The sequence below is a fragment of the Cebus imitator genome, unplaced genomic scaffold (genome assembly GCF_001604975.1).
Source record: "Cebus imitator isolate Cc_AM_T3 unplaced genomic scaffold, Cebus_imitator-1.0 Scaffold227, whole genome shotgun sequence".
Lineage (NCBI taxonomy): Eukaryota > Metazoa > Chordata > Mammalia > Primates > Cebidae > Cebus > Cebus imitator.
The window spans coordinates 434,176-460,740 of record NW_016107542.1 but is presented as its reverse complement, the minus strand read 5'-3'; the positions used below and the strand labels follow the sequence as shown (position 1 = coordinate 460,740).

Below are 26,565 nucleotides of genomic sequence, written 5' to 3'. Positions count from 1 at the left end.
AGCAGAGTTAAAAAAGAGAAGACTGGCCAGGCAGACCAACACCATGCACAGAGACATGGAGGCATTAAAGCACGAAGCAGAAGTTGAGTTTGGCGAACCCTTAGGTCACTATGGCAGGATCCATGGAAAGGCCATGGGAAGATGTTGGAGAGGTCTACAGGAATCAGATCATCATGGAGCTCATTGGCAAGTTTGGACCATATCTTGGTGGACATGGGAAACTGTAAAGCCATTTAAGAAGGGAAATGGGACTACCAGATTCACATTTTACAAAGTTCATTCCAGGGGTGGCAAAGAATAGATTTAAGAAGAGTAAAGAAAAGATAATCTTGAATATTAAACCAGGAAACTGGGTGGTTGCAACTGCTCAACATGAGAACTAATGAGGATCTGGACCACACAGTGTCCTTAGGATGGGAGAATGGGATGCATGTAATAGACAGGACCAATTGGTCATGACAATAGGTGTGATTTATTAAGCCCATGGCACATGTACAAACCCGTATCTTCTCACCTACTGTCTCATGGGTCCTTGCCTACTTAGTGGCTATGGCACTGAACAAATGAAAAGATGCCATTGGAACAGACAACATTCTGCTGCCAGAAGTTTTCATTTTGATGTGACACTGTCACCCATCTAAACTACCAGTTCTTTAAGGAGAAGGATGATGTTTTATTCCCTATTTCATGCCTCACCTCTGTTGCCATGTTTGCCTCAAAAGAAGAGAGAGGCTCAATAAACTACATGAACAAATAAGTATCTGACTTCAAAAGGCCTATTTCTCAGTCTACTTGCCACACTACTAACATCAAGGGGTAAAAAATAAACACATGTTAGAGAATTATGGAACTCTGAAGGCCTCACTGCCTAACTTGCTGATGTCTTAGCTACCTTTTAAGACAAAACATTGCCCTCATTCTGCTCATGTGCATAAAAATCTGTCATTCTCATCACCAAGGTGTGTCGGTTTTGACTGATGTTCCACTGTCAGATCTATTGACATGCGCACAGTGGGGAAAACCAACATGTGATTTAAATGAATTTAAAAAAGTATCTCAAGCTCAAAACACCTATGAATAGACTGTCACATCAACATTCAAGAAAAATGGGTGCAAAAGTTTATTTGAACTTGTCTTTCAAGTTGTGTCAACTCCGTCTCAAGGGTTCTACGACAAAATGAAGGATGTCCTTTTTTCTCACAATGTACCTGGCTTGTCTGATATAAATTCTATTTATCAGACCTCCTATCTTCGATGACATAAGCAGATCCCATTGGAAAATCTGGTTCTGAGACTACTTGCTCAGAAAATTTTAGTCTCAGAAAATTTAGTTAAGACATAATTCCCAAAAGGCAAGGCTTGGAAGATATTGGGGATAGGGATAAAGCAATTAGACGTAATTCCGAGATTAGAACTTATATTACCAGTGTTTAAAGCTTAATAAAGCCTTTAACAAAGAACAGTTAGATAAGTCTCAGAAAGGAATCAGAGCAAAAGACAAAAAAGTTTGATGTGTGAACACTAAATAATCTCTAAATATGCATCGGTATGTGTATAAAATTTATACATGCCTATCAGCCAGTTTGGTCTGCTAATTATGATACAAAAATATGGAAGAAAGGTCATAAAATTTCTTTTAGAATTAATTTGTACAATCCAAGAGATACATGCTAACATTGTTGCATGGCAAAATCTTATAGAGCTATAGGATTATTATTTCCCTTCATGGTCTAAGGCTACTTTGAAACTAGCTGGCCTTCCTATTGCTGATTTAGGAGGCAGAAATGGGAGAGTATGGTACCGATAGGTGTTCAGAGAGAAGTAGGAAGAAAAAAGACCGGGTTAATGTATGGGGTGACGTGGAATATTGTGTCCTGGGCTGTGTTAGCAAGCAATCTTGTCCTCTGTCTTCCAATTAGTAGGAGTGAGAACTCAGCCACCATCAGGAGCTCTGCGGGCAGTGAAGACAGGGGGGTCAGGGTATCTGTTCTCCTGATTGAGCTTCCAGGCAGCATGCCTCCACCCAAGGCCACAGTTTTTCTGGAGGCAGGGGAGGGGATGTCATTTTTTTTTTAAATTGTACTTTAGGTTCTAGGGTACATATGCAGATCGTACAGGATTGTTGCGTAGGTACATACATGGCAAGGTGGTTTGCTGCCTTCATCCCCCCCATCACCTATATCTGGTATTTCTCCCCTCATTATTCCTCCCCACCCTCCCCACTCCTGTTGTCCCTCCCCTAGTCCCCCCCTACTGACTGCAGTATGTGATGCTCCACTCCCTGTGTCCATGTGTTCTAATTGTTCAACACCCGCCTAAGAGTGATACCATATGGTGTTTGGTTTTCTGTTCTTGTGTCAGTTTGCTGAGAATGATGGTTTCCAGATTCATCCATGTCCCTATGAAGGACACAAACTCATCATTTTTTATGGCTGCATAGTATTCCATGGTGTATATGTGCCACATTTTCTTTATCCAGTCTATCGATGATGGACATTTGGGTTGGTTCCAGGTCTTTGCTGGGGGTCTTGTATCGTCACTTGCCCTGGGTTCTGCTGAAACTTGCTCCTTCCTCACTCTCTCATGCCTATAGCTGCTAATGGTCCTCCACAATTGCTGTCCCTGAAATGCTTGCAGTGGTGAAGATCTACTCTGTCGATTTCCTTGAACTATGCCCATACCTTTGTAAACGTCCTTTCATTAACATGCCTCAAAACCCTTTTGAAGGTACCGGCTGCTTTTTGCTTGGAACTCTGACTGACGCAATTGTCTTCTAACATAAATGGAGCATTAAGCTCTAACAAGGTAATTTTGGTAAATTTCAAGGATATAAGGCAACAGTTCCTACTGACCTCTTTCTTTGGCCTCAGTAATAAAAAAAAATCTTAAAATATAATCTGTCGTTAATTATTGATGGAATAATGTTATCCTCATTAGTGCCTGCTCTTCTCTGGTAAGCCCAGCTCCTCAATTAACTTTAAACAAAATTATGGAACAACTTTATGGATTAAGTTTTGAACGCGTTAAATTTGAGATGCCTGATGGATAGTCTAATGGTAATACTTTCTAAGAGTAAAACGTGAAACTGTTTGCCCTTGAGACAGTGAGTTCCACATTGCAGGCAATGTCCAGGCAGCAGCTGGAAAAGCAATGAATCACTTGTTGAGCTTCCTGATTTTAAGGTCTTTTCCAGTGGGTACTTTTAGGATTTTAAGCCATAATGTTCTATCACCATAATATTTATTATGAAAATGTTGGCTGTTCAGTTGGATATTTTAATAAAATGGTACATGAACAATATACATACATCTGTATGTATATTTATGCACAAAAATCTTAAAGAATGTTACTGTATTCAGTATGACATGGTGGAAGCTCTGGTCTCTAGAGAGAGCTAAACCTCTGTCTCCCTACCAGCTCTCAACAGAAAGCTGTATGTTCTGTGGAAGTTACCTAACATCTCTGAGTCTCAGTTTTCTCACATTTTTCTCATAGAGCAATGGTGAGAATTCAATGAGCTAACATCTAGAACAAATTTAGGTACTCAATAAAGGTTTCACATTCACCATTAAACTGTTCTTCCTGTTACATTAATTAATAGTGCAAAGATAAATAAGAATGTGTTTAAGAATTCTTTTCTAAATGGAAAAACCACAAAGTATGATCAACACCTCTACTTTAGCATCTCACAACATGACATGACCCGGCAGATACACTGTGGAAGAAGGAGCCTTTCCCGAGAGAGCCAATATTTTAAAATACCATAAACAAATTATCTTTTTATAGTGCCACTATCCATCTTATAGCCATTTTGTACTTAAAACATCAAAAAAGTATAAGCCAGGCATTATTATCTCTATTTATAAAGGAAAGAATTTATAAAGGGCAGATAACTCATTCATTATCCTATAGGAAGTAGTCTTTCCACTAACTCATTGGGACATTTTACTCTGGTTGGGAAAACAAGACGAAAAAATTTAAAAAATTAAAAAATCAAATTACATATAGCAGCATAGACATGTTACATGAGTTAAGCCAACTCATTTCTAAGTACACTTAAGAATATGTGGAGTGGGAAAATCTCCCTGCTCCATAAATTCTTGGGTGGGGTAGTCTGGCAATAAGAGAAACACATAGCCTGTAGGTTCAGCACACCAGCAGAAACGAAACCAAATCCTGACCCCTTCACATCCAAGTTGTGTCACGTTGGACAAACTATTCAGCTTTCTATGCCTCAACTCCTTCATCTGCAGAATGGAGGTTAAAATAGAACCTGCCCATTGGGTTATGATGAGGTTTAAATGAAACAATCTAGTTAAAGTGCTACTGCAGAGAAAGTGTTTAATAAATAGAGCTGCTAATATTACAAGACAAAGCAACAGCGTTCTACTGGAGAGCTAATTTGCTGAGATCCACAGAATTGGTTAGTGACAAAGAAGAGACTAGAGCCTAGTTCCTGTCCAGTGTCCTTCTGCTATGAATGAACCATCGCTTAATTAGGTTTTGAAACACAGGTGATAAGAACTTCAGCTAAAAGAAAAAATGAGGGCTAGATAATACGCTATCTATCTGAAATCTATGGATGTTGCTTTTCTCAGAAGCAGACACGTCGCAAGTACCTATGAGAAAACATAAACAAATCACATTCCTTCCAAATGTTCCTGTCTTCCTTCTATGTGGGAGACTGCCTCACAGTTAAACACCTTATAACATGGTTCACTTGTGATTTCAGTGACCAAATCCCCTTCGACAGGTATAAAAAGGCACAGGCTTACAACACGTTTGGCTCTTACCGTGACTAATGCCACAGTGAGGCATCAGTGTAGACAGTTCTGGCAGGACAGAAATGGATGAGGAGTTCAAAGAACCAAAGTAAAGCCTGCCATCATCTTCGAGACTAGCCTGTGCTCAGTTTTATACACACTCCTTAACTACTTTGAGTCACCAGGGACTCATCACTCTCAGCCTTAATTAAGAAAGCATTTTTCTAGTCACGTGTTGTAACCAGGAGAGCAGTAGTCTTACAACCAGTTACCATAACATCCTTGGCTAATAGGACAGGCTCTTTAACAATGCATTAAGGCTGAATGAATTTGGGCAATCAAGAATAAAATGATAGTGAAACTTTAAACAAGAGTGTGCTTAAGATGATTGTTCAGGCTTTTCCCTGATTACTTTTCTTCTGTCAGAAGCATTTGTTGTTCATTTCCTTTTAAAAATCATTTCACATGGATCCTAATCAATTGCAGTGAGCACAAGTTGACCCAAAATCTTTATTAGGCTCTTGTGGCACCATCTTCCTGACTTTTCTTGGAATAAAAGTAGAGCCTCCCTGGGTTTAGAAACTGCTTTTCTGGTTAATGAGGACTGAACAGTTTAATTCCTAATTACGGTAGTCCCTTTTATAATGTCATGTTTCTAGGAGATTGGAACATTTGCATCTTTAAACGCCAAGCCAGCAAAAACAGTTGTAGCATATATTAAACTCTGAGTAATTATAATATTCTATTTAATTCCTTCAGACGAGGAGAGAGACTTCCACATGAACTGTCTGCAGATTCCCAGAGAGCAACAGAGGAGAACATTCCAGGATAATGCATGTAAGATAGGACCGAGTTGAGAAAGCTGCAGTTCTGAGGACCTGCATATTAACACAGGTGATGCAAGAGCCTCGGAGATGCCTTTCTCAGCTCTATCAGCCTGAGGAATCTATTCATTCCTCCTCTTTCTTAAAGAATAGGACGGCCTCCAGCTGCTTCTCTGTTAAACATAAGGAATTTAAAACTCACCGGTTTAGAGGGCCTTGCTTAGATTATATGTTTGGATTTCAGCCAAAGTATATGGTGTTGATATGGAATTTTCAAAGTATATTACCCAGCAACATTCCTCTGCTGATTACTCCTTTTTGGCCCTGCATACTCAGTTTGTATTCTTCTAGTTGATTCCTCTCGGTTTTTATATTATTCCAGTTACTTAACTTCACCCTTAAAACCAGGAAGAGTTTGGTAATCACTTTTTCCCTTTAGCAAATATGATGGGCAGTAGCTGCCATCTCAACAACGGCGACAAAAGACAGAAGGAAATGATATATCCTCCCTTCACCTTGAGTCACTTTCCATAATCAAAAGTGACCTTGAGTGACTTTTCATGCTAATTCAGGCAAGACTTACTTTTAGGAAGAGGCCAGCATGGTATGACGCTTTAGCTTGATGGCCAGCATTGCCACCTGTGTCATCTTTGAATCCTGGCTTCCACATCTGTAAAATGGATAACTCTCTGTAAAGATCAAGAGATAACACATACAAAGCACCAAACTTGGTACACAAGGAAATGTTTGCTACACATTAGTTGCCTTTCCCTTTCATTTTAAGGTGGTCAGATGTGTCACTTAAAAGTCTCCTAAGGAAAGAAAACCTGCAGTGGAAACCTCAAAAACTGTTAACCAGTGAAAATGTTTTTTGGTAAGTGATTACAGAAAATTGGAGAACATTCTAAATATGAAACTTGTTTCATGTAATTCACCTGAGGCCTTTTAGGCAACAGGTGGCAAGAATCGCCTATATAAGAAATGCATGATCCAGCAAGAGATTAAGCACTTGCCTGCTTACCACCAGAGGACAACAGCAGGCTGTAATTATTGCGTAAATGCTCCTTATGAAATACTGGCCTCGGTGATGTCAGAACCCAAAAGAGGTATGTGGTACTTTTTTCCCAAGAGCACCCAAAGAGGGAGCACAGTGTACTGGAAAGAATGTTGGCTTTTGACTCCACATCCTGTTACCTATTTGCTAACTGAACGTCTCTGAAATTGAGTTTTTTGGGTGTGTGTTTAATCTGTAAAATGTGAAAGGGAATTTTTTATTGCCTCGCAAGATGATTTGAAGCAGAGATTCTCAAACTTCAGTGCATGCACAAAGAACCTGAAGACCTCGTTGCAATGCAGTCTGGTTCAGGAAGCTTGCAGTGGAGCCTGAGATTCTGCATTGCCAATAACTCCCAGGAGATGCCAGTGCTGCTGGTTTGAGGACTACATTTGAGAAGCCAGGATTTAGAGGATTGTATGAGATATTATACACGTAAGAAGGACTTGTAGACTCTTGGGTACAACAGGTAGAAGGGAATGTCATTAATAGCAGCAGTATTCACATACGGTATTCGATTTAGAATGAAAGGATGTGAAAGTCAGTAGTGTTACATATTGGCTTTAATATGTATTTTCTCTAATACGTAACACTACTGACTTTCACATCTTTTCATTTTTCTTTTCAGTGCTTCTAGCAGTACCTGTTCAATAATTAATTTATTTTATTTTATTTCACTTACTTAACTTCACCCTTAAAACCAGGAGGAGTTTTGTAATCACTTTTCCCTTTAGCAAATATGACGGGTAGTAGCTGCCATCTCAACAATGGTGACAAAAGACAGAAGGAAATAATACATCCTCCCTTCACCTTGAGTCACTTTCAACAATCAGTGCTTCTAGCAGTACCTATTCAATAATTAATTTTTTTAGTGTAGTTAAGATAGGGCCTATGGAATATACCAAGCTTTGCACAGCGTATATATGTATTGGAAAGAAGAAAAGGAGGGATAAAGGGAAGGAGGAAGGAACGGCGAAAGGATGAAAATACATTCTGTTTTATAGTACAGGTGGGTGTCTCCTCTTAGAGAAAAGGGAATGTCACAGAAAAAATGAAGGCAGACCATTGTCATATTACATTGAATATATGAGGACAATGGTAAGATTAGTTTAAGATATTTACATTGATGATGGGGGAATTTAGGGATGGTATTATGAATAGATATGGCTTGATAAGTTTCCAGAAACTATCTGCAGATTCAACTATTTCAGAGGTCCCCAATTCCCAGGCCATGAACCGGTACTGGTTGGTGGCCTGTTAGGAACGAGGCCACAAGCAGGAGGTGAGCTGTAGGTGAACGAGCATTATCACCTGAGTGCCACCTCCTGTAGGATCAGCAGCAGCATTAGATTCCTGTAGCAGTGCAAACCCTATTGTCAACTGCACATGTGAGGGATCTAGGCTGTGCATTCCTTATGAGAATCTAACTACTGCTGGATGATCCGAGGTAGAATAGTTTCATCCTGAAACCATCCCCAGACTGCCAACCTGGTCCATGGAAAAACTGTCTTCCACAAAAGTGGTTGGTCCCTGGTGCCAAAAAGGTTAGGACTGCTGGTATACTCTATCTCCCCGAGATAGATATAAGAACACAGAGAAATTATTTTTGTCAAGAACATTTTTTTTTTTTTGAGACGGAGTCTCACTCTGTTGCCAAGCTGGAGTGCAGTGGCGCAATCTTGGCTCACTGCAACCTCTGCCTCCTGGGTTCAAGTGATTCTCCTGCCTCAGCCTCCTGAGTAGCTGGGCCTACAGGCATGCACTACCACGCCCAGCTAATTTTTTTGTATTTTTAATAGAGATGGGGTTTTACCATGTTGGCCAGGATGGTCTCAATCTCTTGACTTCATGATCTACTTGCCTCGGCCTCCCAAAGTGCTGGGGTTACAGGTGTGAGCCACCATGCCCGGCGGGAAGGAACAGTATTTTTAGATCTACATCCAAGACCACAGACCTTATCTATAAGTAAACAGCATTTATTGAGCACTCACTGTGTGCACAGCACGATACCAAGTACACTTCCTTTTTCCAAGGAACTCAACTTCATGATTGTGTCACTGCACAGCCAAGTGGTACCAGGACCCGAGAGCAGGGCTGCAGTGTCTTCTCATCATTTTTGGCAAGCTGGCTTTACCTTCTAAGTTTTAAAAAGACACCAGAGGTAATCCTCAGTTACTGTCTAGTAATATTTGGACTAACCGAAAAAAGACAAGCATTTAAAGTTGAATTCCCCTCAGGATCCTTTATTCAAATGATACCTCACCACATCACCCAGTCTCAAATTGCACCCTCTCTCACTCTGTCCTCACATGAGCCCCCACTCCTGCTCATGTTCTCCCTAGCACTTGTCAAACACTCTGGAGTTTTCTTAGTTGTTTTGTTATCATCTGTCTCCCTCAGTCAGACACAAACTCAGAGAGCAGGGATGGGTTTTTTTTGCTCTGTTCACTGTTGTATCCCAGCAACTGGACATGCATCTACACATAGCAGGTGTTTAGTAAGTATTTGTTAAAAGAATAAATAAATAGGATTTATAGTAGTTAACTGCTTTAACAACATTTTCTTAAAGCCCATTAGAGAAGGGACTGTGTGGTTTTATTTTTCCAGAGTGCATCCATGGAATTCTGGAAATCATTATTTAACTCATTTTCTCCCAAATAAATAACTTTCTGTTTTGAATAAAGATGGGAGCCAATATAACGTATCCAAGACTTTATGTTTATTTGACAGTGAACATGAATAGGACACTTTTTTTTTCTGTGCCCCTTCCAGAAGCAAGGTGCTCATGGAGCCATGCAGGGGGCTCCCTGGATAATTACTTATGAGAGAGCTTCCTGGAGCATACAAAGTGACTGCTGAGTATCTAAGGTATCTCTTTTTCCCTTGTCTTGGTGACCAGGAACCACAGGAACAAAATTGGGGGAGTTGGTTAATCTTTCTTCAGGCATTCAAGGAGAAAGAGCACCTCTGATGGGACCTTATCTCCCATAAACATCCTGGATCAAGGGTAACCTTCAGCATCTCCTAAAGCAGAAAAGTGTGGTAAGAAATGCCAATCCCAGTCGGACGCAGTAGCTCATGCCTGTTATCCCAGCCCTTTGGCAGGCCGAGGCAGGCAGATTACGAGGTCAGGAGATCGAGACCATTCTGGCCAACATGGTGAAACCCCATCTCTACTAAAAAAACAAAAATTAGCTGGGTGTGGTGGTGTGTACCTGTAGTCCCAGCTACTCGGGAGGCTGAGGCAGAAGAATTGCTTCAACCCGGGAAGCGGAGGTTGCAGTGAGCTGAGATCACACCATTGCACTCCAGCCTGGTGATAAAACAAGACTCTGTCTCAAAATAATAATAATAATAAAAAATTTAAAAAAAAAAGCCAATCCCTAACTCAAGGTTTCCCAGGGCTGTGTCAGGTGAATCCCAATCAGGCCTCAATTGAGACAGTGCTTCCCTCCTTCAGTAGACCAGCTATTTTTTGATGCCTTAGAGTTACTGGCCTTCAGTTTAACTCCCGGTTCATTTGAAAGCCATGGAGATGACCACGGTTCACTGTCTTAACCCTTCAAGGATAGCACTGATGGTACCTAACAGAGCAGAGTGTTACGGTGACCTGACCTTGGAAATGGTTTGGTGAGAGCTGAGCTCCAGCTTGTGAATCCTATTTTCAGTCTTCATGCAGTTTTAAGATTTAGCCCAATTTCCAGACCATCCCCGACCCAGGCTTGAAAATGGCTTTATTTCATGCTTTGCGGCAGGAGGTAAGTGGGTTTCTATGTGAAAGTGATGGTGCCAAAGACATTTATGAACATTAAAAAATGTCTGAACATGGCTTAAAGCCACTCAGCCTATTTCTCATCCTGCGCCGTGCCTTGTGGAGCGTATGCAAGTTCAGAGCTCTCTTTGAAATCAGTGGCAGTTATGAGCTTGGAGCAACTCTGTGGGGCACTGAGCAATATAATAAATGAACCCCTTTGAAGACCAACCATTGTAGCTGGGCTTTTTTTGTGCTATCCAGCACAGATTTCTCTGGGTGTTCCGTGGGGCGGCGGGGAGTGGCCCACCAACACAACATTCTCTGGTTTTCAACTTTGGTCCTGACAGGTGGGAGGGGTTTAGTAAAGTAAGTGCTCCCATATCCTTAAAGAATTGGCCTAAACCCTTTTGCTATTAATACCTGGGATAAGACATCCCGTGCCCACATACCTTCAGTTAAAACAAAAGCCTCCTTTCATCTGCATGTGCTTACTGGTCTATGCAGCAACAAAACTAGCAACAATAACAATAAGCAAAACAAAATAAGTCTGCCAGGAAACAAAGCAGACTTATTTGTATATCAGGGATTTTTCCAAGTATTTATTTAGTTAAAAGCAGAGAATACAATCTGGGATATTCTTCATGTTTCTCCTGTGACATTGCAGGCCAAGTTGATAATCTGATACAAAGACAAAATTTCCTGAAGATTCTTAAACGAGAATTAAAGCTTTTTTATTGACTTTTGACTAGATATTTTGAAATGGCTAGTATCCATATTTCAAATAGTTCAATAAGATAAGTATGTTCAAGTTGCCTTTAAATATAATTAAGAAGACTGAATTGGCCAGGTACAGTGGCTCACACCTGTAAGCCTAGCACTTTGGGAGGCCGAGGCGGGCGGATCACAAGATCGAGAGATCAAGACCATCCTGGCCAACATGGTGAAACCCTGTCTCTATTAAAAATACAGAAATTACCTGGGCGTGGTGGCATACGCCTGTAGTCCCAGCTACTCGGGAGGCTGAGGCAGGAGAATTGCTTGAACCCGGGAGGTGGAGGTTGCAGTGAGCTGAGATCTCGCCACTACACTCCAGCCTGGTGCCTGGTGACAAAGCAAGACTGTGTCTCAAAAAAAAAAAAAAAAAAGAAGACTGAATCATTTGATCCTATTTTTCAAGTACAAGTGTGAATGATTGCTTGAATGCTACCATGCTACCTCCTGCACTGGATGCAGATTCAACTAATTTTTGCTGAATCTCTTCTTTATTTCTCACAATCACACTGTGAGATCAATATTGTTAACCCTACTTAGTAGATAAAAGAATTGAGGTGAGAGTTCCAATAGCAAAGAGCTGGTGTCAGAGTTGGTATCTACACCTAGATCCTTTGACCCTCAAATCCAGCCCTCATTCCACAGCAGAATTTAGCTACTTGTCAAGCTACAATAATCTGTCCCTCTCTGCAATTAAAGTAACATGTTATTTATCCACAGTGAGAAGTATTTGAGCCAATACTGAGTCAGGGCCAAGTCCCTGTAGGGGGCCTGATCAAGAGCGATTGTAAGAAAAGTCAATAACAAGTGAAATGGACTTCAAGGAAACATTCATTTCTATATACAAATGTGGTATAAGAAAGTTCATTTTACTATCTTTGAAACTATTTCTAAGATAAAGATAGATAGAATAATCTTTATAGTTATTGACAGGCATAAGAACTTTCGTGTACTTTCTCATATTCTGCCTCGTTCTCAAACCATGCTACGTGAATATCAGATGAAAAATAAGTGAAGTATACTAAGTGGAAACCAGAGATAAATTATTCCAAAGGCACACCACACTGAAGATGAAGGCAAAATACAAAAATAAAACAAAAATATCAGTTGTAAGATAATAATAATAACTAATACAGTATGTATTAAGGACTTATGGTTTGCCAGACATAATACTAAACATTTTTACACTGATTGTTTCATTTGATTCTCACTGCATTCCTATGGAGCATGTACTGTTATTTTTGCTAATTTATAGATGAAGAAATCAAAGCATAGAGAAGTTAATAGGCTCAAGATCAACCAACTAATAGATGATGGATGCTGAATTTGAAACCATGCATTACGGCTTCAAGACCATCCAAACACGCAAACACACTGCCATTACTCGTGAAAAAAACAATTGTTTCCTGGCATTTGGGTCTAAGAGAAATGGATCTTCATGCCATTACGAATGGAACATAAACGATACTGAGGATGGTGCCTTTCCTTTTGAACAGCCTCCATGATGCTAAAAAGGCTGAGAGGCCTATGGCTGTTTCTTGTTGGGCCCCTCAATGCCAGCCAAGGCACCATGCCAAAATGCAATTCAGTAAAAGTGAGTAATAGTAAAAGAGGCCAAAACAATATGGCTCAAGTATTTAGTTTGATGGTTTACCTTGATCTTGAGATATAATCTAAACTATCTGGAGAGATGGATGGACTTCATGTCCTTCAGGCAATCCTCCATGGAGCCTCCTTAGCTGTAAACCTTCCTTGAGCACTGCTCTGCTGAAGGAAAAAGAAAAATCATAACCATATAGAATGGCGATCATAAATCTGGAGTGAAACTAATCTCAGTTGTGCCTTCAGTGTTACTTAGTAGTCTTATTACATGTGCTTCTCCTGTTTCCCTCAGCTGCTGTTCTAAACTTTCTCCACTCTTCAAAACTCTCAATCTTCTCTTTTTTGGGATGACCTTGCTTCTAATTTAGAGACTAGCAACTATCAGGAGTGGCTTCTTTCATTTCCCTGTCCATTCACCCATAAGCCCACCTGCGCCTGCATCGACTTTTTCTTTGTCCTTATTTCTAGCAAAACACAATTTTCCTATCAAAGGCAAGCCCATCCACTGGAGCTATGAAAGTTATTCTACCTTGAACATAGAAGGGGTTTTGTCTGTTTAACTTCTATGTCCAATGGGACATAGAAGGGACCCATTTATTTAGAACCCTTATACCTCTTCCTCTGATAACTATATTTTTTAGAAAGTGAAAGTTAAATTTACTATCTATGATTTCACATCACCCACTCACTCTGATCCATTTGAACCCATATCACTGCAGAGATAGTCTTGCTTCACCCTCTAACCCAGTGGAATAAGCATTGTTAATAATCTGACTCTTCTTCCATTCTTGGAGCTCTGGCTTTATCTATTTTCTCTCTCACCTGGCTTACCTCCTGCTGCACTGACCACTCCTTATCCAGTGCCTTGGTTCATTTCTGTTTCTTTGTCCTCCTTTTAAATGTCAGTGTCTTTTTGTCCCTCTTTATTTACTTTTGGGGGGATCTTGTCCCTACCATTTTTTAACATCTAAAACTCCATCCTAAAGGAGAAGTCAAATTATCTTTGTTTGCAGATAATATGATCTTATATTTGCAAAAGCATAAACATTTCATTGAAGAAATATTAGAGCTGATAAATTCAGTAAACTTGCAGTATACAAAGTCAGAATACAAAAATGAGTAACATTTCTATATACCAACAGCAAACAATCTGAAAAGGAAATCAAGAAAGTAATCCCATTTATAATAGCTACAAATAAAATTAAATTCCTAAGAATTAACTTCATCAAAGAAGTGAAAGATCTCTACAATGCAAACTATAAAACACTGATGAAATAATTGAAGAGGACATACAAGAAATGCTTCATATTCATGAATTAGAAGAATCAGTATTGTCAAAATGTCCATACTGTTCAAATAATTTTTGATTCAATGAAATTCCTATCAAAATACCAATGACATTCTTCACAGAAACAGAAAAAACAATCTTAAAATTTATATGAAACCACAAAAGACCCAAAACAGCCAAAGCTATCTTGAGCAAAAAGAACAAGATTGGAGGAATAACATTACCTGACTTCACATGATACAACAGAGCTATAGTAACCAAAACAACATGGTACTGGCATAAAAACAGTCGCATAAATCAGTAGAACAGACTTGAGAACTCAGAAAGAAATGTATATATCTATAGTAAACTTCTTTTTGACACAGGTGCCAAGAACATACATTGGGGAAAGGACAGTCTCTTCAATAAATGATGCTGGGAAAACTGGATATCCATATGCAGAAGAATACAACTGGACCCTATGTCTCACCATATTAAAAAAAATCAAACCAAAATCAATTAAAGACTTAAATCTAAGACCTCAAATTATGAATCTAATGAACGAAAACATTGGAGAAACTCTCCTGGACATTGATCTATCAAGAAACACCTCACAGGCACAGGCAACCAAAGCAAAAATGGACAAACAGGATCACATAAAGTTAAAAAGCTTCTGCACAGCAAAGGATACAATCAACAAAGTAAAGAGACAACCCATAACAAATCAAAACTACAGTGAGCTATCATCTCCTTCCAGTTAAAATGGCTTTTATCCAAAAGTCAGACAATAACAAATGCTCGTGAGGATATGGAAAAAGGGGAACCCTTACATACTGTTGATGAGAATGTAAATTAGCACAACCAATACAGAGAACAGTTTGGAGGTTCTTCAAAAAAGTAAAAATAGAGCTACCATATGATCCAGCAATCCCATTGTTAGGCATATACCCCAAAAGAAAATAAATCGGTATATTGGAGAGAGATCTGCACTCTCACATTTATAGCAGCACTATTCACAGTAGCCAAAATTCAGAAGCAACCTAAGTGTCCATCAACAGACAAACAGATAAAGAAAATGTGGTTCATATACACAGTCCATAAAAAGGAATGAAATCTCATTTGCAACAGCATGGATGGAACCAGAGATCGTTATGTTAAGTGAAATAAACCAGGCACAGAAAGGAAAACATTACATGTTCTCACTTATTTGTGGGAGCTAAAAATTAAAATAATGGAACTCGTAGAGATAGAGAGCAGAATGATGGTTCAATAGAGGCTGGGAAGGGTAGAGGGGGATTGGGGCTAGGGAGTGGGATGGTTAATGGGTACAAAAAATAGAAGAATGAGTAAGATGTAGTACTTGATAGCACAGTAGGGTGACCAGAGTCAATACTAATTTAATTGCACATTTAAAAATAACTAAAAGAGTATAATTTTAACACAAAGGATAAATGTTTGAGGTGATGGATATTCCATTTATCCTGATGTGATTATTATGCATCATATACCTATATCAAAATATTTCATTTTATGTACCCCATATATACGCCTTCTATGTACCCACAAAAATTAAAATTAAAAAGAAAAAATAGGAAGAATAAACAGAGTACAGCAAAACAAAAATAAATCTCTTTCCTAAGCTCTAGTCCCTTCCATACCAACTATTTTCTAAATAGTTTCATTTGGATATCCTACAGGCATTGCAAACGCAGTACGTCCAGAATTGAACACGCTAATCTCTGCTTAGGTGTCTATTCCCAGTTACTCTACAAAGCCTATTCTTCTTTCTGTATTCTTTGCATTATATTTATTTATTTATTATTATTTTTTTTGAGACGGAGCCTTGCTCTGTTGCCCAGGTTGGGGTGCAGTGGCACGATCTCGGCTCACTGCAATCTCTGCCTCCCAGTTCCAAACAGTTCTCCTGCCGCAGTCTCCTGAGTAGCTAGGACTGCAGGATATTTTACATGATATTTATACTCTTTGTACTAATGAAGGTTTAGACCCTCTACCCAGTTTCCCAAGCCAAATGTTTGGGAACCTTTGATTCTTTTCCTACCTTTTAAACACCATATCCTATTTATTCTTCTTCTTGCACCTCTCCCACATTTTATGGGCTATGAGGTTACTTGATTAAGTCCATGAACTTCCTTAACTACTGCAACACACTGCAAGACATTTGCCTTACCTCCAAGAATTGCCTTCCCTAATTCTCATTTCACTGTGGCCCTAGAATTCAAAGACAGATACTTGATGTTACTACCTTTCTTACTATTGATCTTTAGCATCTTGTAACTCACAGCACACAATTTAAAACCTTTTGTCTACCTGAAAAACACCTAATCATGTTTCTTCTTCCTCTGGGACGTTTTCCAGGACGGATTTAGACATGTTATCCTGATCTGCCACTCAACTTTGTGGATCATCCAATGCTCGTATTTTCATGTTTGCAAGTCTGATTCTCCAATTGTTTCAATGACTTGATAGCAAGTCCTTGCCTTCTTAACTTTGTATCCATGGCGTGTAGTATACTTTTAGTGAATGAAGAAAGTGTGTGTGTGTGTGTGTGTGTGTGTGTGTGTGTGTATTTTTAAGTATATAATTGCAATGACTGGCAAAAAAATCACCTGGGAATCTCAAAGCATGCCCTGCCAAAATTAAAATCAGAATGCCTACTCGATTACATATGTAACTTTTGAGACGCACTTAAGAATGTATCCTGACTACAATTTATGCTATAGAAAGAATGTGTTCCACCACTGGGACATGCACACACTTTTAAGAGCTCTGTATTATGGTGGTGATAGTGCTTAATGTTTTTGACCAATAGACTCCAACGATCCCCATGAATTAGCTGCAGTATACATTGGAAAAGAGATGAGGTGAGGTCTGTGTAATACTCTGCTGAGACACTCTTTGTTAAGGAGACCAGTTTCAGTATCTCTAACAATAGAACCTCAGCTCCCACAGATTTTTCAGACATTCTTCTGAGTCCATCAAATGCTGAGGCTGAAGAGACACAAGCCCCTTTCCGCGATTATAGCCGTCACCACTGGCCTGTATACAGGGTCAGGGAAGATGGGCAGCATTTTCTTTTTTAGAGAGGTGTTCGTTACACTTGTTGTCTGAACTTTCCCTTTAATTTCTCTCACAACAAGAGACCAAAATTAATTATTTCCTCATAGTAACTCTTTCTCCCTCTCAAGGGAAATATTATATTCAAATTGGAAGTATTATACTTTGAGTAATGAGAAAATGTTAGGATTTACTAGAAAAGCTAAGAGAGCATTTGTATTCAATAGTTGCTGTTTTCCAGCGCTATGGAGGGAGATGACTTGGCATGGACTCCTGTTTACGAGCTGGGTAACCTCAGGCAAATCTTACCCTCTGTCTCTCATCCTTTGTTTCCCGTTTAACACTGAAGTTTGTGTTTCAGGGGGAAAAGAACGTCTAACTTAATCTGCCTATTTAGGGTCTTTTATTCCAGTCTTTGTGAAAATTCAACCCTCACCTAATCTGTTACTTCAGTCAATATACAATTAACATACTATTCAAGGTTTATTGGCTGATAACTTCATCATTGCCACATTTTTTTCAAATTGATTTAATAATGGATGAAGCTAGGCCTAGAACATGCTTTATGCATTTGACTTCTATCCTGGTTTAGGGCCTCATTAAAATTTGAACTTTGATGGTTAGCTTGTATTTTAACCAATATACTAATTCTCCCTCTACTTTTTAATCCTTAAAAGAAAATCAAAATTTTAATTAAACAGAATCAGAAAAAAATAAGTAATAGTTTAGAAGGATGCAAATAATAGGAAAAGAGGGGAAAAAAGCAGATTGTCAATGACTCTGAAAGAGAGAAATGTGTGCTATGGTAAATGGTATATATTGGTCAAGACTAAAATAACTTACAATTTTTTAAGAAAGATGCTCATACTTTTGCTTATTAGTGTTGTGAAGAATCAGTACTACAACTGGTACAACTAAACAAGGGATGCCTTTTTTTACCTGCTTCACAAAATTGTTATAAGAATTAAATGTGGGCCGGGCGCGGTGGCTCAAGCCTGTAATCCCAGCACTTTGGGAGGCTGAGGCGGGTGGATCACGAGGTCAAGAGATCGAGACCATCCTGGTCAACATGGTGAAACCCCGTCTCTACTAAAAATACAAAAAATTAGCTGGGCATGGTGGCGCGTGCCTGTAATCCCAGCTACTCAGGAGGCTGAGGCAGGAGAATTGCCTGAACCCAGGAGGCGGGGGTTGCGGTGGGCCGAGATCGTGCCATTGCACTCCAGCCTGGGTAACATGAGTGAAACTCCGTCTCAAAAAAAAAAAAAAAAAAGAATTAAATGTGGTAACATATATGAAAGCAATTTACCGATTACAAAGTTCTCTATAAATGTCTAGTGTTGCCAGAGCAGCCATTTATTAGAGACTGTCAACTTCTGGGTCACTAATTTCTATGTGGCTTCATGGGCTTTAATTCAATGAGTTTCAGGAAACAATACGCCTTGATCAGTGCTACAGAATTTGCCCACATAAGAATACCAAATATACCACCTGCAGGGTATTTTATTTGCTTTAAAGGCCAAAGATCTTTTTCTTATTTTAAAAAATGCATAAGACTTTGTTTTTGAAACCATAAGTGGCACTGACATCTCTCAAGACTGAAAGCGCTATTGTCTCGTTTTAAGTTGCCTCTCCTTCTTATTAGGAGAGGATGTTGTTGGCAGGAATGAATAATTAGGTAACTCTTTGTGGGCACATTTTCTTCAAGTCCCAAGGGGAATGTACAATTGTAACATCTCCTTGGATTATTTCACAAACATATGGCAAATGAAGCACCTGAGCCAGATGTACAAGCATATTATAGTATGTCTGTTTTAACTTAAAACTGTGAAATACATCAGATGGTGAAGTTATTTTGGTTGTGAACATCCATCATGGAAACAGTATGGAAGCATCTTTTCTTTATTGTCCATTTTACTTGGACTGGAAATAATCAAGAACAAAACAGTTTGGAAATCATCATTTGCAGTGCAAGATTCCAGGTAAAGTTCAAGACTTAATGAAGTACATGCTCTGGATTTAGTGGGGCCTCAGATATCCCCACATGCCTCTTGCCAATACTCACTGCTGGCAGGCCTGGAGTCTCAGATTACCCATGCTTATTTTCAGGTCTTTCCCGCCTCCCCCATCTTGTGTTTTCACTCCTCTGGAGATGCATATAGGTTATTTAATAGATACTGTTTAAATAATGAGAATATATTTTCTACTGATTCAGTAGAGAGTTTTTGCTGTTTTTATTTTTAACCCTATTTTATTTATTTATTTATTTTTTTGAGATGGAGTCTTGCTCTGTCACCAGGCTGGAGTGTGGGGGCCCAATCTCGGCTCACTGCAACCTCTGCCTCCTGGGTTCAAGCGATTCTTCCGCATCAGCCTCCGGAGTAGCTGGACCAAAGGCACGTGCCACCACACCTGGCTAATTTTTTTGTATTTTTAGTAGAGACAGGGTTTCACCATGTTGGCCAGGATGGTCTCGATCTCTTGACCTCGTGATCTGCCCACCTCAGCCTCCCAAAGTGCTGGGATTGCAGGCGTGAGCCACTGTGCCCGGCCTTTTAACCCTATTTTATTGTTACAACATTGGTTATTTTACTGAAGAGTCATCATCTGGCATTGGCTTCTTGGAATCATAGTAATCTAAGCAGAAATACCCATCCCATTTGCTAGTGGGAACACTGTATTTCAAAATGAATGGTATAATTTTTAATCTGACTTAGTCATGTTTCAGAATTAGAAGCTATACATGCCACAGAACTCTCAAGTGTACAGTAAGAAAAGAAAGAATACCCAGGCATGGGCAAGTATATTTTCCCTTCAATGCATATGTGCAAATTCCATTAGCATTAATGAGTGCTATGCACATGTACTTAAGAGAATGTGGACCAAGTCACAATATAATCTATTTCTTTATCCAAGTTAAAAAAAAAAAGTGATGGGGGTAGGGGTCTGGCGAGGAGAGCTAGCATTGTATTCCTGAGCTTTTCCTGAGAATTAGAGTTACACAGGACTGAAAGTATGCAAACAGTATGGTGGCGGTGACACCAGGGAAAAGGCACTTACTTTTTACAGCCAGTATGGCATACAGCAGAGATTTGGGGGTTGAATTACTATGGTTGGCAATGTTGAAGCTGACAATAGAGGTCTGCAGAGTCCTGGATATTCTGGCTTTGTGTTGCATCAAAATAAGGAAACAAAATATTTATGAACTTAATTCTGCCTCTCAACTTTTCCCCCTTTGTATGGCAATTCTCTGCATGATGATGTGTATAGATGTGCAGTTCAGATGTGTTCCTAGCCAATATAGCATTTCATAATGTGGTGCACCTGTGTTTTCCTGGTCACCCTGTTGTCACCAGGGTGTGTTAAAGCACTCTCTCCAAAATAATTGAGTAGGAGGCAGTGCAGGGAGTGTCGGGGAAGGGGACAGGATCTCTCCTCCCCCTTTATTTCTAATGTCTTCTCATTTGGAAAGCCTTGGAATGTAGATTTAATTTCAGGTGACAATGTCAGGTTTATCCCAGTTCAGAGCTGTTGATAAATCCTGGTATGGGACTGCGGTGACCCTGTGTGCCCTCATACTTTACCTATCACACAGGGAGGCAGCTATATTTATAAAACACACATCTGATATTGTAGAATGGCTAAGGTCAGGACATCTGAGCCACACATCAGGCATACAACCACACAAAAGTGCATCACGCAGAGGCACCCTTTGCAAAGCTGCTAACCCAAGAACGCCTCTCCCAGATTAGTAGGGCCTCCAATGTATTAATGACCCTCAACCTTAGCAAGCCCAGCACTCTGATGAGTCTGAGAAATGGACTTTAAGCATTGGAAGACGCCACAAAAAGCGAAACATAATGACTAGCAATGAAGGCAGACAACAAAACAAAAATACTGATTTTTGTGCCCTTACCTTCATTTCCCCCCTGAAGATTTAAACTTCTGATGGTAAAAGCAATAATATTCTGACCTTAAAGGGCTGAGGTTCTGTTGCCAGTGGTTGCTTAAAGGATCATTCCTCAGCGGCATTGTATCACCAGCCCTAGCAGCGGCGGCGGTGGCGACAACCACAAAAACTGGAGTTCAGTCATATTGGCATCGGATTCTGGAAAGGGGAGGGCAGGGAGAGAGGGAGTCTATTGGCCTAAAAAGCTGAAACATCTGCTGGAGTTATTAACAGCTTTTTGGCTGAGTTCAGCAGCAGGGCACCTTGTGGTTGATAGATTCTTCTCTCAGCAATTCAAAACAATGCAGTTAAAGCAAATTCCTCATTTTCAGAGCACAGCTTAATGAGGCATACAGTATTTTAAAAATAGTCACACTTAAAATGGTCAATAGCAGTGACTGCAATCAGTGGTTACCTTCAGTACTCTATTGCGTTGTTAACTTTGCCAGGGTGATTGCATAACATGGATTTTTCAAAAGACCGTGCAGCTCACGGTTAACTCACTTTGTAGGAATTTATATTATTTATGAAGTTTATGCAGATCATCCTAGGGTGTAAATATTGGCAAACTTGATCAAAACCACTTAGAGGCCTCATGGCTATCCTTTCCCAAATGTGTGCAGTAAGCCACTTTAGGCTCAGAAGTCCAATTCCAGGAAAGTTCCAAGGGGCCACATTTTGAAGATAAAAGGAAAGGAAACATGTGAACAGCCTGAGCTGGAGAAAGGACTGAGTTGAAAGTCAGGGTCGAAGGTTCTAGCTCTAGTCCTAATACTAACTGGCTGCGTGAGTCCTTGCGGGAGTCGCTTAATCTTTCTGCTTCAATTTCTTTCTGGATAAAATTATGGGGCCAATTAAAGGGTATGTCTCCAAATGTTTCCATCCAGCTCTGCCATCTTGGGAACTATGGAGTTCAAAACCAATTTTAAAGTATTCCCCTTATGATAGCCATGAATTGTAACCACACTGAAGACTGTTCACCAGTATGTGACAGTATGCATGGTATTTGGGTAGGGGCATCAGACAAACAAACTGCAAAGTTAAATAGCTCTGTCAGTCATTTCAAGTGAACACACCATATGCTGCAACAGACGTGGGCAAAGTACAACCAGCCCCAGCTGGATTTGCTAGCCTGTTAGTTTATCTGGCCAGATGACAGTGTCCAGCCCCAAAAAGGGTCATGCGCAGCTTTGCATCCTACTGATCCAGCATGCTAACTTTGGCAGAAGGAAGAGGGTGGCAAGGGAAAGAGAGGGCAGACCAGTGGTGGGTCAACATCTGTGACAAAGCTGAAGTCAGCCGCACTCCTCTTTCATCGCTTGCCTAGCACATGGAAAGACAGGAGAGAGAGTTTGCCAAGTTATTGTTTCCTCAGGCAATTGAATGATCTGATCCCCCGTTGCAGAGAAAAATCACAGAATGGTGCCCTCCTTTCTGCATTCTGGTCCAAGGATCCCTAAGGACAAAGGAAGAATTCTTATCTATTAAACATTTTTCTTGTTAGTTCTAAAATATGGTTAAATCCTGATAGGGTCTTATGAACGTGAGAGTGTTTCTAGTCTCTAATCACCAATTTCCACCATTAAGGCTAAGGGTGCATGGTCTAAGGTCAAATCGATTTGTCTGATCCTCTGCCTCAGTAAGAGTCTCAGGTTTCACTCAAACCTGCTGGCAGCATTGTACAAGTTCAGTGAATAAAAACAAATCAAAGCCTTTCCACACTGCCTGAAGGGCTCATATGGTGTGGTCCTTGATTCCTGAATGAACTTAAAGGGAAACCATCACAGGGTCCAGAGCCCTCATCCTGCAGGTGAAGAAGGAGATTGTCCTCTAGTTCCTTGCTGCAGAAGCTACTTGGTTGGTACTTGGCCTGACTTTTAGATGAAAGCATGTATCTATAGAAGAAAGCCTCAGACCACTCAGAGAAGCTGGGAGATGCTTCTTATGGCAGCTTAGACCTTTGTTGTCATTGAAAACAGAACTGATGACATGACTTGTCCTCCAAGAATGCCAGCCAAGGTGCTATGCTGAGGTTGCTGTTGCCATCAGAGACTCATCCATTGCTGAGTAATTAAATCCTGAACCCTGTTGAACCAGATCCAAATAGCTCTCAATAAGCCTCAGTTTTGGTGGCTATCAATCCCAGGATTGATCACTGGCCTCTTACAGGGGCATCTTCTGTGAACCTGTGGTTCTGTGGCACACAGGTGGTCCACTATGTGACTGTGGTATATGGACACTGAAATCTTGTGTAAAGGAGCCCCCAGTGTGTCTGCAATGGGAGGAATACTGACCCAGGAAGTTCTGCATGAGCAAAGTATATCTTCCACAAACTCCCATGGAAAGCCATACCTAGACTCTCCTTCAACGCAGACACAGATGAGGTGGGAAAGACCCAATCTCTGCTGAAAAGATAGTGACCTGGGTTTCAGAGGAAATTAACCATCCAGCTCCCAAATCCACTGCTGCCGAACCTGGGGTTGCAGATTGGCCTGAAGGCCCACATATCTCATGCAACTTGTTCAGCAGTCTCTTCCTGAAGCCCGAGGACACAGGCTGCTGCTGAAGACTGTGTGCAGCTCCCACCCCAGGGGACATTGAGTGAACAGACACAGCCACAGCCACAACCACACAATGACCTTAAACTGGCCTTTTATCGGTTCTTCAAGAGAATACTGAAATAAAGTTGATGGGAAAAAAATATCAATTTAGTGTTACACACTCACTCCAACAGATCTGTGTCAAAAAGCAAGTATAGACATGCCCTCACATCTGTGTCACCTAGAGCATGGCTGTTGATTTTCTAGAAATATGTGCATTTTAAACGCAATGTCACCTGTCAAGTCAGGGCATGCATGAGATCCAATAGCAAATCGTTTTTTTGTATGGTGAAAAACAAGCAATAGTATCTTATTTGAACTTTGCCATATGTGACAATTACCATATTAAAATATAATTCTAATTCTAATGCTTCAAAGACATGTGTTGTGTTTAGTAAAATTAAGAAGTAGAAACTAGAAAGCCCATGGCTATCTTTATTTTGGCCAATAGGCCAGTAGTTAATTTTGAGTGAGCTGCTCAACCTCTGTGTAATAATCTGCCTTTTTCCACGTAAAGTAAAACTAAGTATTGTTATCACATACTGTTATAAGACATCACACTTTTTTTCAGAGTTAATGTGAAAATGCTGGGGCTTAATAATAATTGAATTACAACCTAATATTTTATAATTGTTAGAATTATTACTCTGTAATCTGAAATGAGTCTTATAATTATTCATTACTTAGAGAAAGAATATTTCTTAGGGCTGCTACATAGATGAAAGATAAAGGAGATAATGCAATCTTGGTATTGCACAGCCAAGTAACAATATCCTTGTAGCATTCCAAGGGGACATTAGGGGCCACCTGCTCTAATCTCATTGTTAAATAGGGAAGATAGTCTTGGAGAGGCTAAGCCACTTGTCTAAGATTACACAGTGAAATTGCTCTGCAACATATTCTATTTCTCAATATAGTTTTAATAATAAAACTATATTCTCTTATAACACATGTTATCAAAGATATAGTAAGTAATTAAGATAGGACTCTAATATGGTATCTACCTTTTGTCTCTTTTTATATACTCCCCCTGACAGTACCTTTCTTTTAGCAAAGAGAAGAGTGTCTACTGCGGTCCAGAAAGAGTAGAAAATTTTTCTCCCAAAACCCTTCAGTGGAAAGTCTATATTGATATCCAATATTAATCTTTATCAATTCACCAATGAATAAATAAATGTTTTGCTCTGCTGAAATATACAAGAATAAACAGTAGCTTCAACCACAGGAAAGGGCTCTGGGAAAAAGATGCCAATATTGTTGAGTATTCCAGACATTTTGCTAAGAGCTTTTTAAAATATGTAGTTGAGGCCAGATGCAGTGGCTTACACCTATAATCCCAGCACTTTGGGAAGCCAAAGGGGGGCAGATCACCTGATGTCAGGAGTTCGAGATCAGCCTGGCCAACATGGTGAAACCCTGTCTCTACTAAAAATACAAAAATTAGCTGGGTATGGTGGTGGGCGCCTGTAATCCCAGCTACTTGGGAGGCTACGGCAGGAGAATCTCTTGAACCTGGAAGGCAAAGTTTGCAGTAAACAGAGATTGTGCCACAACACTCCAGCCTGGGCAACAGAGCTTGATTCCATCTCAAAAAAAAAAAAAAAAAAAAAAAAACATTTGATTTTAATTATCTAAAACCTATAAGGTAGGTACTTTTTTTTTTTTTTACATGTAAAGAAACAGAGACCCAGAGAGAGGTAGTACACTGCCTAACAGTACATTATTACTACGTCATAGAGAGAAACTTTGATTCCAGGTTTGCCTAACTTGACCTCTTCATTTACCCATATGTACAATACATTTGCAAAACAATATATGTTCAAAGAAATATACATAGTAAGTGTCGGGCATTATAGATAATGCCTGTCATGAGAGCGCCAAGGAGGTATCACTTGATATCCCTGGGAATGAGTCAATGATGACTCATGGCAGATTAGAGTGGCCAAGTATTATGTTTCACTGAAAATCTTACTTGAGCCAAGTCTTGAGGAATGGGTAGGATTCGATAGGAAAATAATATAATAGGGAGGAACATTTTACTTTGAAGAAATAGATTCTATCCGGAAGCGCAAAGTAAAGAAGCATAATTACATCATTTTAGTTAAAAAGAAAGGTTCCCTTTGAGAAGTCATAAAACAAGACCAGAGAGGAAGCTTGGATTTGGACTCTAAAGAATTAAATGCCAGAGTAAAGAGTTTGGCAATAGTGGACTGTGACATGTTACTTGGATATAAATTAGAAGAGAACCAGAGAAAGGAGACAATGTCTCAGATTTTACTATGATAGTCCAGACATGAAGCGGCTATGGTGATGGTGGTGATACAGTAAAAACAGACTTAAAGAAACTTTCAGGGCAAACTAAGCACTGTTCCCAAGAGAAATGGGAATTGATTGTAAATTAATGGAAGGATCTGGGATAATAAAAGTTGTCCAAATTGTTATGCTTGGAGTCATGTGTTGAACATTCTATTGTTTAACACTTACTATATACCTGGTGCTATTCTGCTTTCCAGAGATACAGCAAGTGAATCAGACAGTCACTCTGTGCTGTTAGGGAACTTATATTCTAGTGTATGATCTGGGGACTGAGATTTAGGATGATAAAAATAGGGACCTCATGAGGAATGACTGGTGTTGTCAAGAAGTTAATGAGTTGGAGGTGAGATCAGAGTAGCTCAGGTTAAAATGTAGATTAGGTGGGTGATGGAAAAGAAAGATATCTTGGTAGAAAGATCAGGGTTGGAAAAATAAATTAGAAAGTCCTGCAGTAGGTGTAAACCAAGTATCAAATCATTTCCAAGTTATAAACTGCTGCCTTCACAATCCCCTCTACATGCCCTCTTCATCTGCCTTTCTCATTAGACTTATCCCATCGCCTGAACTCACATTTCTTTAGTGCACTTTTT

The 26,565-nt window shown here is 39.8% G+C and overlaps 1 long non-coding RNA gene across 1 annotated transcript in view; it reads right to left on the bottom strand.

Annotated features, from left to right (window-relative positions):
• LOC119466770 overlaps positions 1–21,210 on the bottom strand; it is a 34,321-nt gene extending 13,111 nt beyond the window's left edge. The window contains exons 1-3 of the long non-coding RNA XR_005195233.1: positions 21,027–21,210; positions 12,821–12,933; positions 6,171–6,257 (exon numbers count right to left, since the gene is read on the bottom strand). This is a non-coding gene — a long non-coding RNA (uncharacterized LOC119466770). The remainder of the gene's footprint in view (positions 1–6,170; positions 6,258–12,820; positions 12,934–21,026) is intronic.
• Positions 21,211–26,565: the final 5,355 nt, after the last annotated feature.